Source organism: Tenrec ecaudatus, chromosome 6 (genome assembly GCF_050624435.1).
Source record: "Tenrec ecaudatus isolate mTenEca1 chromosome 6, mTenEca1.hap1, whole genome shotgun sequence".
NCBI lineage: Eukaryota > Metazoa > Chordata > Mammalia > Afrosoricida > Tenrecidae > Tenrec > Tenrec ecaudatus.
In genome coordinates this window covers 39,984,619-40,000,028 of record NC_134535.1, presented here as the reverse complement: position 1 = coordinate 40,000,028, position 15,410 = coordinate 39,984,619, and the positions used below count along the sequence as shown (strand labels likewise).

Genomic DNA, 15,410 nt, shown 5'->3' with positions numbered 1-15,410 from the left:
GGTGGGGAGCGGGAGGGGGCATGGGGAGCAAACAGTGAATGTGGGATGGGGAGAGAGCATTAGAACTGATTATGATGATGTATATACAGCTCTTTTATAAAACAATTTAAGTACGGAAGTGTATGACATGTGAATACTATATCAAGAAAACTAAAAGACAAAAAGGAAAGAAAGAAAGAAACCAAACTTGACCAATGGTTATCATGCATGAAGGAGGAAGAATTTCGCTCAGGGGGCATTGAGTTTATGTCAATGATGGTGGAACCATTTGGAAAAGGATATCAATAGTGGGTGTACACATGAACATTATCATCAACGGCACTGAATTATACATGTAGAAGTGTTGAATTGGAGAATGTCTAGTTGTGTGTCTTTTTGTCACAATTGAAAAATAATGGATACATGGATAACAGTGAGTGCAAGGAAAAAGAAAATGTTCTAGAATGGATGGTGGTGATGACTGTGCGACTCTTCTTGAGATGATTAGATTACCGAATTGTATGACGGGAATGAAGTGCCAATAAAACCATTAAAAAGAAAAGAAAGCTGCTGCGGTCTGCTTCTATAAACAGAGCTCTTGTTGGCTGTCAGGGTTCTCAGTTAGGCTCCCGCTCACAGCTACCACATGTCCAAAATAAAGAAGCAGGCTGGTCCTGGGCTCCCTTCAGTCACTGCAATGGCTGAGCCCCCTGTCGCAGTCACTGTGTCAGCCAATGTCATTAAGATTCTGCCTCCTTTGGGCTGACCCTCCCTTTACCAATGACGATGTCCTTCTCTAGGGACGTCTCCCTCCCGACAGCATGTCCAGAGTATTCATCTTGACTCTGTCCAAAGCCATCTTGATCCGCCATGTCAATACGTGAAGTTCCCCCAAACTCTGTCCACTTCACTAACGTGTGCTCGAGGGAAAAGTTTCAAATACAGAGTTGCGGCTCGGAGCTGTTGAGGAGGCTCCAACTCATAGCATCTCGTGTGCCACAGAAACGCCGCCCAGCCCTGCATCATATTTACAACTGTTGCTATATTTGAGTCCATGGCGTCAATCCATCTCAGCAAAGGTCTTCCTTTATGTTGTCGACTCTCTACCTTTACCAAAGTAGTCCCGTGACATGGTGGGCTGGCTCTGCACTGAGTGGCAAACCATGAGGCGAGCAGTTTGAACCCACCTGCTGCTCCACAAGACCGAGATGAGGCTGTCTGTTCCCGTAAAGATTTAACCCCAGAGCGGCAGTTCTCCTCTGGCCTATAAACTTGCTTTGCGTCAGAATCTAGTGGACGGCAACGAGTTTTCTCCTTTACTGATTGTGATGTCCTTTCCCATGGACTAGGACCTCCTGCCCTGCTCTGAATACGTGAGGTAGGATCTCAATATCCCTGCTTCTAAAGAACAGTAATATGAGGGGACCGTGGACTGTCAAAAGAACAAAGACATTGGTCTTGAGAGAAGTACAGCTAGAAGGCTACTTGGAGGCAAGGATGGAGAGACTTTGTCTCACATACTTTGGACATGTTGTCAGGAGAGACCAGTCCTTGGAGAAGGACACTGTGCTTGGAAAAGCAGAGGGGTGTGAAGTTTGACAATATGCATTGACACTGGCTGCAAGGATGGGCTCAGACTTAAGAAGAGGGGTGAGAATGGCATGAGTCCGGGCAGTGTTTCCTTCTGGACTTGCCCAGCGTCACCGTGACTGGGAACGAACTTGATGGCACCTCGCAGGGAACATTCTGGCGGTAGTTCTTTGGGGACCGAGCTGTTTGCTCAATTGCTCAATTTCCTTCGCTAATACCACAACTCAAATATATCAATTTCTCTCCTCGCTTCATCATTCAGTATGCAGCTTTCACAAGCACACTAGGTCATGGAAAAGACAATGGCTTGGGGTCAGGATCACTCTAGAAGTCAAAGTAACATTTTAGTTTATTCACACCTTAAAGAGGTATTATGGAGCAGATTTGTCCAATGCCAATGTTGTTTCCTTTCTTTCCTTTCCTTTTTGGTTATTTATTTTTTAATCATACTACTGGGGATTCCTACAGCTCTTATCACAATCCATCCATCCATTGTGTCCATGTTGGTTGCTTTCTTAGCTGCTGCTTTTATGACTCTTGATTGTGGATTCAAGTAAAATGACACCCTATATATAAAATAGGGTTCAAAGACCCCACATTTTAATTTACCATATATACTTGAGTATAAGCCAACGTGAACATCAGCCAAGGCACCTAATTTTACTACAAAAACCGCAAAAAAAATGTGCCGAACCCCTTCCCCCCCTCAGAAGAATTCACTTCAGATGACAGCACTGAAGCTACAGCTCAGAGAGAGGGACATGTCTGATCAGAGCACACAGGAGCAAGTGAAGGGGGAGGAAGAGAGAGTGGAGCACATCCTGGCCCACCAAGTCCTGAGGATGATATCCCTGCTCAGAGCAGCCAATGCACAGAGAGGACCATATGGCCGGCCCCACTATGAAGTACGATGTCTTTCACTGACCCATAGCTCTAGGGGGGACAACACTGGAAACAGTGTGGGAATTGCACCCGCTCTGAGCCCACCACACCAAGGCAAAACACTAAGGGCATGCAACAGAACAGCAAGGGGAACAGAGCAAGGATGTCCCGAGGGCATACCAAAAATAGATTTGGGACCCAGGGCATGGTACCCCATCAGATTCAACCAGAAAACACTGCTAAAGGTCAACAAACAAACCTTGAGCTATTTATAGGCTTATTTTTTGGTCATTTTTGTTGTTGTTTTGTTTTCTTTTGGTGCCTTGTTTTGCTCTGTCATGTTTTTGTACACATTATTATCTTTTCAGGACTATCTAGATAAGATAGGCGGGATAAACAATTTTGAGCAAACAACGGGACCCATGGTTCCAGAGGAACATGGAAGAGGGGAAGGTGGGGGGAAGGAAGTAGGAGTTAACAAACCCAGGGACAAGGGAACAAGTGATTCAAAATTGATGATGAGGAGGGTGTAGGAGGCCTGGTAGGGCTTGATCAAGGGCAATGTAACCAAGAGGAATTAATGAAACACAAATGAAGGCTGAGCATGATAGTGGGACAAGAGGAAAGTAAAAGGAAATAGAGGAAAGAACTAGGAGGAAAAGGGCACTAATAGAGGTCTAAATAAAGGCATGTACATATGTAAATATATTGATATATGAGGATGGGGAAATAGATCTTCAAGCATATATTTATAGGTTTAGTATTAAGGTAGCAGATGGCTATTGGGCCTCAACTCAAGTACTCCCTCAATGCAAGAAGACTTTGTTCTATTAAACTGGCATTCCATGGCGCTCACCTTCCTGACATGATCGCTGAAGACAAAGCAGGTGCACAAGCAAATGTGGTGAAGAAAACTGATGGTGCCTGGCTATCAAAAGATATAGCATCTGGGGTCTTAAAGGCTTGAAGTCAAACAAGCGGTCATCTAGCTCAGAAGCAACAAAGCCCACATGGAAGAAGTACAGCAGCCTGTGTGATCATGAGGTGTCGATGGGACCAGGTATCAGGCATCAAAGAACAAAAAGTCATATCCTTGTGAATGAAGGGGAGTGTGGACTGAAGACCCAAGCCCCATCTGTAGGCAACTGGACATCCTCTTACAGAAGGGTCACAGGGAGGAAATGAGACAGTCAGGGTGCAGTGTAGGAATGATGAAACATACAACTTTCCTCTAGTTCTATAATGCTTCCTCCCTGACACTATCATGATCCCAATTCTACCTTACAAATCTGGCTAGACCAGAGGATATACACTGGTACAGATAAAATTAAACACAGGGAATCCAGGACAGATTAACCCCTCAGGACCAATAATGAGAGTAGTGTTTACCCAGAGGGTAAGGGCAATATGGGGGAGAAAAGGGGAACAAATCACAATGATTTACGTATAACTCTCTCCCTGGGAGATGGACAACAGAAAAGTGGATGAAGGGAGATGATGGACAGTGTAAGACAGAACAAAATAATAATAATAATTTGTAAATTACCAAGGGTTTGTGAGGGAGGGGGAGAGGGAGCGGGGAAATGTGGAGCTGCTACCAAGGGCTCAAGTAGCAAGAAAATGTTTTGAGAATAATGAGGGAAACAAGTGTACAAATGTGTCTGACACAATGGATTATGTACAGATGATAAGAGCTGTATGAGCACACCCAAAAAATGATTTAAAAAAGAAAAAAATGTGCTGAAAAACTCGGCTCATACATGAGTATCTATGGTAAATTAGATCGCATGTATACGATTGGGTATTTTCAGTGACTGCCCCACCTAAGGCTAGTTCTCTAGTTATTTGCTTGAATGTCTTTACTGGTTAATCTTTCAACCGCACTCTTCTGTGGGCAAACTGCCTCTCCCTGGACTGGATTTACCCTGATCTGTCAAAGCATAGCTACTTTGTTGAACCCAAATGGGCAGCAAGCATTGAAGAAGTGACAAAGAACTCAATGAGTGCCTCAGACTTTATGTTGATTCAGACTGGAGTTAGGGCCCCCACCTTAGACTGCAGCCTTCCACAAAGTCTTTTTTAGAAATTTTTTCAAACCCATTTTATTGGGAGTTGACACGGGTATCATATCATTCCATAGTGCAGTCACATCCAGCAGTGTTGTACAGTTGCTGCCACAATTCAATCAGTTTCCAAACATTCTTTTCCTTCCTGAACCCCTTAACATCAGCTCCCTTTAACTTTTACCCCCCACTCCCACTCCCGCAATACCCAGCTTTAGTGTGCTTCCCCTGCTAGAGGTTCATCTTCCTCAACTACTCTGTAAGGAGTACCGCCTTGAAAACCCCAAGGGGCAGTTAATCGTCCCTAAAGTACATACCAAGCTGGATGGGCCATGTTCTCGATGGTTTGGCAGTTATTTAATGATGCAATCATCAGTGATCTGATGTCATCTGCAAGTCAGTTGTAAAGGGATTGGTCTCAGCCCTCATCTGATGTAAAAGGGCCTTCTACAGGCTGGGACTTGCACCATCATTTATCTTCAAAGAGGTGGAAGGAGAGAAGAGTGCGAAGGCGAGATCCTCAGCACCAGCAAGAAGGACGAGCAGGAAGCAGAGTGTGTCCTCTGGAAATGGTTTGCTGCACTGCTCAGAATTCCCTAGGCCCACGGGAAGACAGGTGTGAGGACACACATGAAGACTGCCCAGAAGCAGAAGCTCAGAGGAAACAAGGCCCTTCCTCACAAGCTGAGAGTGGCAGAAACCCTCTCCCTAAACTTGGACTTGTGGCTTTCTAAATCGTGTGAAAATATATTTTGTTTATTAAACACACACACACACACACACTTCATAGTTCCTTGTTATGGCAGTCCTTAAGAAACTAATGAAGAAAACCCCAAGCAATATGGTTGAATTAAAAGAATTCCTTTTATGTTGATACTTCAATAAAATCTAGGTGTGATAGACTTTGTGGGGGATCAACATGGCCCCTGTAGGAAGATCTGGGTAGAGTTTAGCCTGTCAATCAGGTCGCACCTTTGTAGGTGCAACCAAGAAAAATGGCTCTCTAGAGGTCAGCTCCCCCTCATATCCTCCTCCCTGTTAACTAGCCACTCTGATACCTGAGTAATCCCTGTGATGTGGCCACCACTCCTGGATCCATGTGACTCTGCGCCCACCAGCCTGTGGCTTTCCTGCATCCTGCATCACTGCACGTGACTGCATGAGTCTGAAGAGGAACTGTGGCTTAGTAGCGGATTTATGGACTCAATCGGACTGTGCTGGGATGTTTACTTGATCTATAATTACTTCTTGATCTAAAGTTCTTTCTTACACATATACGAGTGTCACTAGATTCATATGTCTGGTCAACCTGGCTTACCACACTAGGTTAATGACAAATTTCCATAAGAAATATTTGATGTTGCTTAATAGCAGCTCAACAATATTATAAACACATGTGATGGCATTATGATATCAAATTACAGAGCAAACTTAGGAGAGTGCATAAAATTCTTTATTTAGAACAATAAAGTATATGTATATATAATGTAATTTCAAATTCAAACCTGTATAAAAAAGGATCAGGACATATAACTATTTTAAAAAGTACACATACAGTATATACACATACACATCACATTTTACAACCTTTTCTTATTTAATTAAACTTCAATCATAGTAAAACTATTTAGAAGAGTGTTGACATACATTTACATTACAATATGCAAACTGCAATCTATGACTCAACTACCAATATTATCTGTGCATCCATCTAAATATCTGAATACTTTCAAGTCCATTGATTTTAAAAATAGTGGCAAGTGGACAGTATACTCACACATTAGAATACAGGAGAATAGGCTATTTTTATTAGAAAACTTGTATTTAGTGAGCCTTGTAAGCTCCAAAACCAAATAACTTAGAATATCATGTTTTAAATTTAAATAATTATCTTCATGTTACTTTTTAAAATGACATCATAAGGATGTAGTTGGAGATGGCAGTTACAAATTTAAAATGCTTAGTAAATATTTGAGGATCATGAATATCCAATTTAATAAGGCTTATTTCTGAGGCAACTTTTAATTTTATAAAAGTACCATTATTTTCTTTATAAAATACTCATCTTACTGTAAGGGGTGAAAGCAATACCATGGATTGTGTGTCCAAACACCACCAGCGATCTAGTTAGAATTTCAATGGAAATGTTTGTGCCTTAAAATCATTTTCAAATAATATTGTTTCAAGAGAAGCTGGTTTGCTTTAAACTTCTTATTCAGTTTTCCAATTTTAAAATATAATTTATGGATTATCCCTTTCCAGATTGATTATAAAATATTCCTGACATTTAAAAACTTTAAAAGCATATGACATTTTTCTGCTCTTAGCTTTTAATAAAATGAGGGCAATTTAAATGCTTAACTTGGTACATTTCCAGATATTACACACATCTTATAGTATCTCTTCTTGACGAAAATGTGCTACTGTTTTTCATTCTTCAGAGGTGATCCGAAACATTTATTTAAGCAAAGGAAAAAGCCATCTCTCTTTATAAATGAGTATCCAATTCATGCTACTTGAGACTGAATTCACTTTTACTAATCGACCCTATTTACATTGGAAACAAGAAGGGCAATGACTTCTTATAGTTAAACTACTTCTTCACAGAGGGGAGAGCTGAATATTTTGTATGGGACACTTTCAGGTCTTGAGAATTTTGGTAGTCATAAAGGGATTGGTTTCGGATTTAGGCGTGACCTCACAGTACACCAGTGCACCAAATCCACCGCCATCAAGTTGATTCCAACTTAGAGCTCACATGCAAATTTCTTTTAAAAGTTAATTTCAAGGCTAAGAGATGATTAGTTAATGGCAAAGTGGTGGCTACTGACAATTCCCTCCAACATTCACCCCACTATACCAAACTGCCCTTCTGGAGAAAAACAAGACAAAGCTCTCTTAAAGAATAGATATGGGATAATAACTAAAAGCTACATACTAAAATAAAATGTAATAGCCAAAACTTAGCTGCTGAAGAACGTTAAGAAAAACTATAATTTCTGAAGGGATTTTCTGTTAATTTAAAACTTTTTAAAAAGAAAGAAAAAATAAACAACAACAAAAACTTTGACTGAATTAGGGTACTAAAGTGTGCCACAAAGGCGCTCCAAAGAATTTTAATGCTTAATGAAATGAGCTTCCTTCTGACTTACAGCAAACACTTCCTTAGAGACTGACATTTTTCATTTTAAAAGGAGAGATTTTACTTGTTCTATTATAATATTGAAAAAAATCAATTTGTCTCTGATTCATTAAAAAGTGGCCGTGTGGTAAGCATATTAGATTCTCCTAGCCAGGAAGGCTTCCGTATAATTGATCATGGAACAAGTCTCTTGATAGACTTGGGTTTTACTGAAGAGAACCATTTTTTTTTAAAGGAGAATTGAAGAATCAAAACTATTCTGCAAACCTGTCAATGTAATATAGAATTGGCAGGGCTTCTGAGATCATTTAAAGAAGCAATTTGGAAACATTACAAGAAAGGACAAGATGATGTCATGGTTTACGATGCTCAGTTGTGAGTTGCCTGTAATTCACGAAGGAGGACATCCACAAGATAAAATTATATATCTTTATGTATCTATATGACATTTATGTATGTCATATATACACCAAAGTAGATATGACACAATTAATGCCCAAGCAGCGAACATTCAAAATATTAATGTCCAGTATTATTTTCTATTCTTCATGCATTTTATTGAATTTTTAGTGTTTCAGAACTTGATAATCCATGTAGCTCTCAATGAACTAATACACTTAATTAATCAGATCACACAGTCCTTTCTCTACAATGCCAGATTTCATACTTGCCAAGTTTATTCACTTAACCCTAATGATGAGGACCATGTTCTTAAGTACTGAAATCCAGCTACAAGCTGTGAAAACACCACGTACAATTTTGTACTCAGGCTTACCAGACAGCATTTCTATATGTCCAAGATAGTGGAAAACATTGGTTAAATAAATCAAACCATTTAATTGAGAAGAACCAACTCAGGTAATCATGACGTATACACACAGCTCATGTTAACCTGTTCCACTTCCCCCCAAAAGAGAGGCACACACTCACAAACACACTCACAAACAGTTGCTTTAGCAATTAAAGTGCGGTCTGGCTTGACTAGTAATCAGCTGTGCCAAGATATCTAAGGGTCACGACAAGTTAATGCAGCTTCTCAATGTATCTGGATTGTATCTTGGAGAAATAATTACTGTTTGAGGAACCTCAACACTTTGGAGAAGGAAGAGACTACAGATACCATCTGGGCTAGTTGGCACACACAAAAAAGGAAAGGCCACTTGCCAGAGTTATATTTTAATTACCTTGGAATAGAAGCTTCAATCCAACATACCAGAAATACTTGGACTTTTGAAATAACCTTGATGTCTCCCTCCGTAGAAAATGGTCAGGCAGATGGCAATAGTGTCACAAGATCCAATGATATTGGAAAGCTTTGAATTCATCAATGTATCTGCTCGTGGTATGCTAAAAGAACCTTCATCTCAATAAATCATAAGAAAATATCCTTGGACTTTAGTCAGATGTTTCTTTGACTTTAAAACAAAACAAAAAACTTGGCAAGGGAAATTGGCATAATTGCTTAAGAGTTCTAGTTTAAAAATGCACCGTCCATCTTGGGAGTTCCTGCCAAATTAGTCTTAATATGCAAAACATTCTAAACATCACACCGACATGCATAACTACATAAAGCGTTCTCTTAATTTCTCTTTGTCATTCATAAATCTTAATGAATATAATAGAGTGCCTGATTTTTAAATAAATGGGTCCTTTAAACAGATAATGGTGATTATACTATAAATAGCTAAAGTTTCCATATTCCTTGCGTTCTTTAAAAGCCAAGTAACCTAGTGTTTCAACACCCCGACAATAGAAAGCATGTGGGTGTGGTTTTCTAACCTTATTGTATGAAATATCATAATTTAGTTTAACCCTCTCCCATGGTGGAAATTTCAAATGGGACCTTCATACATTCAGCATCTTCTCCCAAGTCCCCTCACCACAACTCTGTAAAGAGCTTTAGAATATGAACATTTTGTAACATATTTTGCAAACATGATTTATGCATGCTCTAGTGGTCCAGGGGAACAGCAGACTGCATCAGGGATGCCCAGTGTCCCCACTGGACAGACGGTTCCGTTGCTGTGCTCAAAGCTTCCTCGTGGGTGAAGTTTGTGGCGGGGTGCTCCTGCAAGGCCTCACTGCTGAAGTTCACTGCTGGCTGCCCTACATGGCCAGAACCAGCCATGGCGATTTGTCTACTGCGATACGGATGAGCATGGTTTACATTAGGAAGAGATCAGAATCAGACCTATATCATTAGTCAGCAGCGACTTGTTGCCTACGCCTATCACTTGGTTCCCACTGCTTTCTATACTGGGCAGTGGCTGATGCAATTGAATTTCTGTTCTGTTTTTAATATGATTTTTCTAGATCCTGTTGAGAACAATTAAAACCAAGAAACAGAGCCAAACGTTACCCCCACTACCCAGGCTGAAATCTACTTGCAGAGGCCAGGCTAACTATGGCGGTGGGTTGTAACTGGAAAACAAAGCTAGGTGTTGTTTCAGCAATGAGACATTTCTGGAGGCATGCAAATTGTGGGTGCAGTCAGGGAGGCGTGCTTTCTTTCCCAAAGTCAGTCCCAAGTCCTGCGTGAGACAAGCCCCCCAGGTCCTGAAAACAGAGTGCTGCTCCATGCAAGCTTTTCTCGACAGATGATGAATTCCGGGCCCGTTTCACAGTAAAACACTTTGTTCCAATGGCGGGATCATCCTTAGAGTCATGGGTAGCAGGGACAGGAAAAGATGTGGTCTGTCACTTCAGACGGAATATGAGTTTGTGTTAAGCTGCTTCATTTATGAAGCAAACATGAACTGTTACCCGCCTAGAACAAAAGGAAAACAAGAGAGATTACGGCACGCCTGTTTTCCCCCCCTCTACATTCTCAGTCAGTGAATTAATATGAGACTGCACTGTACCTGACAGAGTACAATAGAAGCTTTGCTTATACCGTCTACAAGAATGTGATGCTTTCCTCACATGCGGCAGTCCTGTTTATTTGTCTATATCATCATTTCTTGCTTTTAAAACACTTAACATTGCCTGAAATGATCATATTTCTTCATTATCTGTCGCCTCCTGTGCTAGGTGTGTGATTTTATATCAACTTGAAGATATATAAGTGTCGGGGTGGTATTCAACCTGTCAATCAGGTCAGAGCCTGAGGGTGTCTCCTTGTGGGTGTGGCCTTCTCATAAGGAGAGGCCCGGGAATGTCCCCTCTCTCTGCCTTTACCTTCCCGCTGGCTGACCCAGCTTTCGGCCAGAGACACCGCCATTGAATCCATAGGATTTTGCACCAGTCTGTGATCTTCCTGAAATCTGCGTCATTGCATGTGGCTGTATGAGGCTGAAGGGGGACATTTATTTATTTATCTATTTATTTACTTATTTAAATGAATCATTTTATTGGGGGCTCTTACAGCTCTTATAAAAATCCACACATCAATTGTAGCAAGTACATTTTTACATGTTGCCATCATTTCCAAAACATTTTCTCTCTACTCCAGCCCTTGATATCAGCTCCTCTTTTTATTTCCTGCCTCTCCCACCCTCAATAATATATAATTATTTTTATTTTCATATTTTACACTGTCTGCTGTCTCCCCTGCAGGGGGAGGGGCTATGTCTATCATTGCAATCGGTTCCTACTTTCTCCCCCTAGCCTCATGGCATCACTACTCTTATTATTGGTCCTGAGGGGTTTATCCGTCCTGGATTCCGTGTGTTGAAAACTCTTATCTGTACCAGTGTACATGCTTCGGTCTAGCCAAATTTATAAGGCAGAACTGGGGTCATGATCGTGGGGTGAGGAAGCATTAAAGAACTAGAGGAATGTTGTGTTTCGTAGGTGCGACACTGCACTCTAGCTGGCTCGTCCTTTCCTTGTGACCCTCTGTGAGATGTCCAAATGTCTACAGATGGGCTTTGGATCTCCATTCCAACCCTCCTCATTTGAATTGAAATGGTTGTTTGTTTTGGGTCTTCTGAGGCCTGATAGCTGATCCCATCAACACCTTGTGATCACATGGGTTAGTGTGCTTCTTCCACGTGGCCCTCATTGCTTCCCTGCTAGATGGCCACTTGTTTAACTTCAAGACTTTAAACCCTAAACACTATATCTTGTAATAGCTAGGCACCATCAGCTTCCTTTATCACATCAGCTTATGCATCCATTTTGGCTTCAGCGATCGTGTCGAAAGGTGAGCATCACAGAATGCCCGGTTATTAGGACAAAGTGTTCTTGTGTTGAGGGGGAACTTGAGTAGAGGCCCAATGGCCATCTGCTATCTTAATACTTGACCTACAGCTATATGTACATAGACCTAGATCCTATTATTATATATTAACATATGTACATGCCTATGTTTATACCTCTATAAATGCCTTTTGCCTCCTAGTTCTTTCCTCTATTTCTTTTTACTTTCCTCCTGTCATGTTCAACTTTCATTCAGCTCTCTGTACTTCCTCTCAGCTACATTACACTTCATTGAACATCACCAGACATTCTATGCCATGCTCGTCACCAATTTTAGATCACTTGTTGTTCCCTTGGCCCTGGTTTGTTGGCTCCCCGCTCTCTTTTCTCCACCTCCTCCTCTCCCCTGTTCACCCGGAACCATCAGTCCTGCTATTTTCTCCTCAGGACTGTTTATCTTGCCTATCTTAAATAGACAGACATGAAAAAAAAGAAAACCAAACCAAACAAAAAATAGCTTACAAATAGTTAGAGGTCTGTGTGCTGACCCTTATGAATGTTTTTCGATCAGATCTGATGCAGTGCCAAGCCCTGCCCGGCCCCACCCACCCCGAGTCCGAAGTCCATTTTCAGAATTTGTTGGGGGACTTTGTTGCTTTGCTCCCCTTGGTACTCTGTTACGTTCCCTTTGTATTACACCCTGGTGGTGTGGGAGTCAGACTGAGCACAAGTCCTCCACCGTGTCTCTGGTGCTGCTCTCCATAGCGCTGTGGGTCAGTAAGGGGACATTGTGTCGAAGAGGGACTAATGGATTACTATTGGACTTAAGTTGAACTGGGCTGGGATGTTCTCTTGATATACAATTACTTCTTGATAGAAAGCTCTTTCTTACACATGCATTCATTTCTCTCGTCATCCTGGCCTAACACACTTCCCATTAGAATATAAACTCCACGATCGCTCGAATCTTTCTCTAGCTTGTTTTATTCCTCAACAGATAAACCGGTGCTTGGTACCTAGTAGACATTGAGTAAACATGTGTTAAATGAAAGGATAAATGAGTGAAAACGTGTGGTTTTCATACTGAAAGCACAGCACCTATTACCTCAATTTGTGATGAATGAGAAGAAGGTTCAAAACCTCTTGGATTTCTCTAGTGAGGCTACAAGAAGGTACTAGCTAAATGAGAATGAAGAAGAGAGGAATCAAAGCAGTGAATGGCTGGAGAGTGGAGAAGTATGCCAGGGTTTTAAAAAGCTTGTGGATAAACAGTATTGAAAAAGAACAGAATGTTTCCACGAACTGCTCAAAGCTCCCTATAGCAATGGATGAGAGGCAGGGAAGACATATTGAGACACATGGAGCAGCTTCACAGTCCCTGAGAAGCCCTACCCATAATCTTGACGGTCTTTGCGGGGTTTGAGAAATCGCTGCCCTCAACTGAGCAGATCGTAGCAGCAAGATCTCATCCAACACTGTCAACTAAAAAAAGAAAGGCTGGAATCCTGGCGCCACATCCTGGAGATGCCTCCAGGGAGGCTCATTTGGCCTCAGCACAGCTTGTTGTACTTGTTGAAGCATGAAAGTCATACTCCAGTTTAATTCTTCAGGGATGGGGATAAACTACTGAGCTTGAGCCTTGGCTCTCGGATTTTGAACTTCTAAGTAAAGCATATGTATGTCCGCATCAACTATGTATGAAAACTAGTATCTTCATTTGATACTCAATCACAGCAAATGTTGTTCTTGTTTATCAATCCAAGAACCCTGAGCCACTGGCTTTAAAATATGTTTGATCATTACACAAGTTCTGAATAGAATTCCATTGTATGAATAATGAGACAGTGTTTCCTCCCCTAAGCTCTTTACATATTATGGCCTAAGAACTCTACTACATAATAGATTAACAAGCAGAGAACTCTAGAAACTAAAGAACCTGTACTTGGAAACTCTGAAGCAGATCTAGAAAGAAAAATTAAGGCATGAAGCGATAACTAAAGAAATACAGTAGATGAAGAAAGCTTGATTAGAAGAGTCAGAGAAATCATCCACAAAGACAAAAGGGTTTTTAAAATAAAAGCTACAGAAAAAAGTTGAACTTCTCACTTGACTGCATGGGAGAGAAGTAGCGATTGGAAATCTATTTCTGACTTTGTCCCTGGGTGGCAAAGAAAAGAAATTTGAAGGCTGACAACACTGTTCTCATAAAATTACAATTTTTATAATGATGCCTTGAATTCTTAGCACAAGCTCATGAGACAAGCAGGGTAAATCTTAAGATTCTTTCATTGTATCTCAAAGTCAGGGGTTAAAATACATGAGCAAACTCATCCAAGAACCTTCAATGAGCTACATCCACCAGTTTAGCCTTGAGCCCTCATCTTCTTATTTCTCCTAGTCCTTTGCATCCTAATAGGTCTACAGAAGGAAAAGTCAAAGTCAACACAACTGAAAATCCAAGCATTTTTGGGAAATCCCTGGTAAAGAGCCACAGATTTTCCCATTTGGGTAGGAAACATTCCCAAGCTCTATGCACTACCCACCCCTCTCAGCAGGATTCCAACGCATCCTTCTACTGTTTCTAGGAGTTAACGTTTGATGTCTTAGATCTCAGGTATATTGGAAACTGTGTTTGTTTTGTAAACCTCTTCACAAGCCCAAATGTAGTGAGAATGTTTCTATCCTCCCAGCACTGTAGTAACCCGTCACCAAACAGTAGGGGGCTCTCTGCAAACCCATGCTATGGCTGCCAGCCACGATGGGGCTCCTTTGTGACTGGACAGTCATTTCCTCAAGATTTCAAGGTAGATGTCTTTGCAGATGACTCCCGAATCTAGTCTTTCTGGGCCTCACTGCTCTCTAGCTCCAGTCGGACTTATTTGACTATTGAACAGCTCCACCAATATTTACCAACAGATCCTTTTTGTAAAACGGTGTCACCATCTGGTCATTTCCATAGGTTTCAAATTGTCTTTGAAAACTGTCCATGGTGCTAAGCCTCATGTGCTTGCTAAGCCTCATGTGCTTGCTAAGCCTCATGCGCTTGCATCAGAAAGTCTGACTGGTTGATTGTTTGTCTGCAGTGTCCGCTCCTCACAACGGCCCACGTTTTCAGAACTCCATGACTTTGGCTTAGTTGGGGTCATTATTCTCTCGGACCTGCCTCGAAGATTCATATCTTAAGAGGCTCCCTACCTCCACGTCAGCACCAACCCAGCTAGCTGCACCAGTACCAAATGACTTTTCTTACACTCCTGCTTCCATGGCACCATTCATACCTGTCCTAAAACAGTCAAAGAGCTTTCCTTCTAATTCACTCAGTGTAGTATAATCTCAGGGGCTGGCATGTGAGCCCACTTAAAAATTGATATCCACTCTCTCTTCCCAACATTTCAACCCTTGATGGTGAACTCCACCTGTACAAACTGACCGTTGACCACTGTATTTTGGGGGCCTTCATGACTTAGTCTATGCCCCTTGCACTGTCTGGATTATCCTTGGTTTATTGTTAATAAAATCTAATCAGTCATCCTAGATCCAGCTCAGTTCAATGCCATCTTCACAAGAAAGCCTTTCTCCTGTTGACGGTGACTCCTCTCTCCCTTCAAATACAG

General features: G+C 41.4%; 1 protein-coding gene across 3 annotated transcripts in view; it reads right to left on the bottom strand.

Moving 5' to 3' along the window:
- Positions 1-5,949: 5,949 nt before the first annotated feature.
- The window catches only part of KITLG (KIT ligand), a 98,679-nt gene continuing 89,218 nt past the window's right edge, over positions 5,950-15,410 (bottom strand). For all 3 annotated transcript variants that reach the window (XR_012784894.1, XM_075551199.1, XM_075551198.1), the window contains one exon: positions 5,950-10,423. The gene's annotated coding sequence lies outside the window, so the exon portion shown is untranslated. The remainder of the gene's footprint in view (positions 10,424-15,410) is intronic.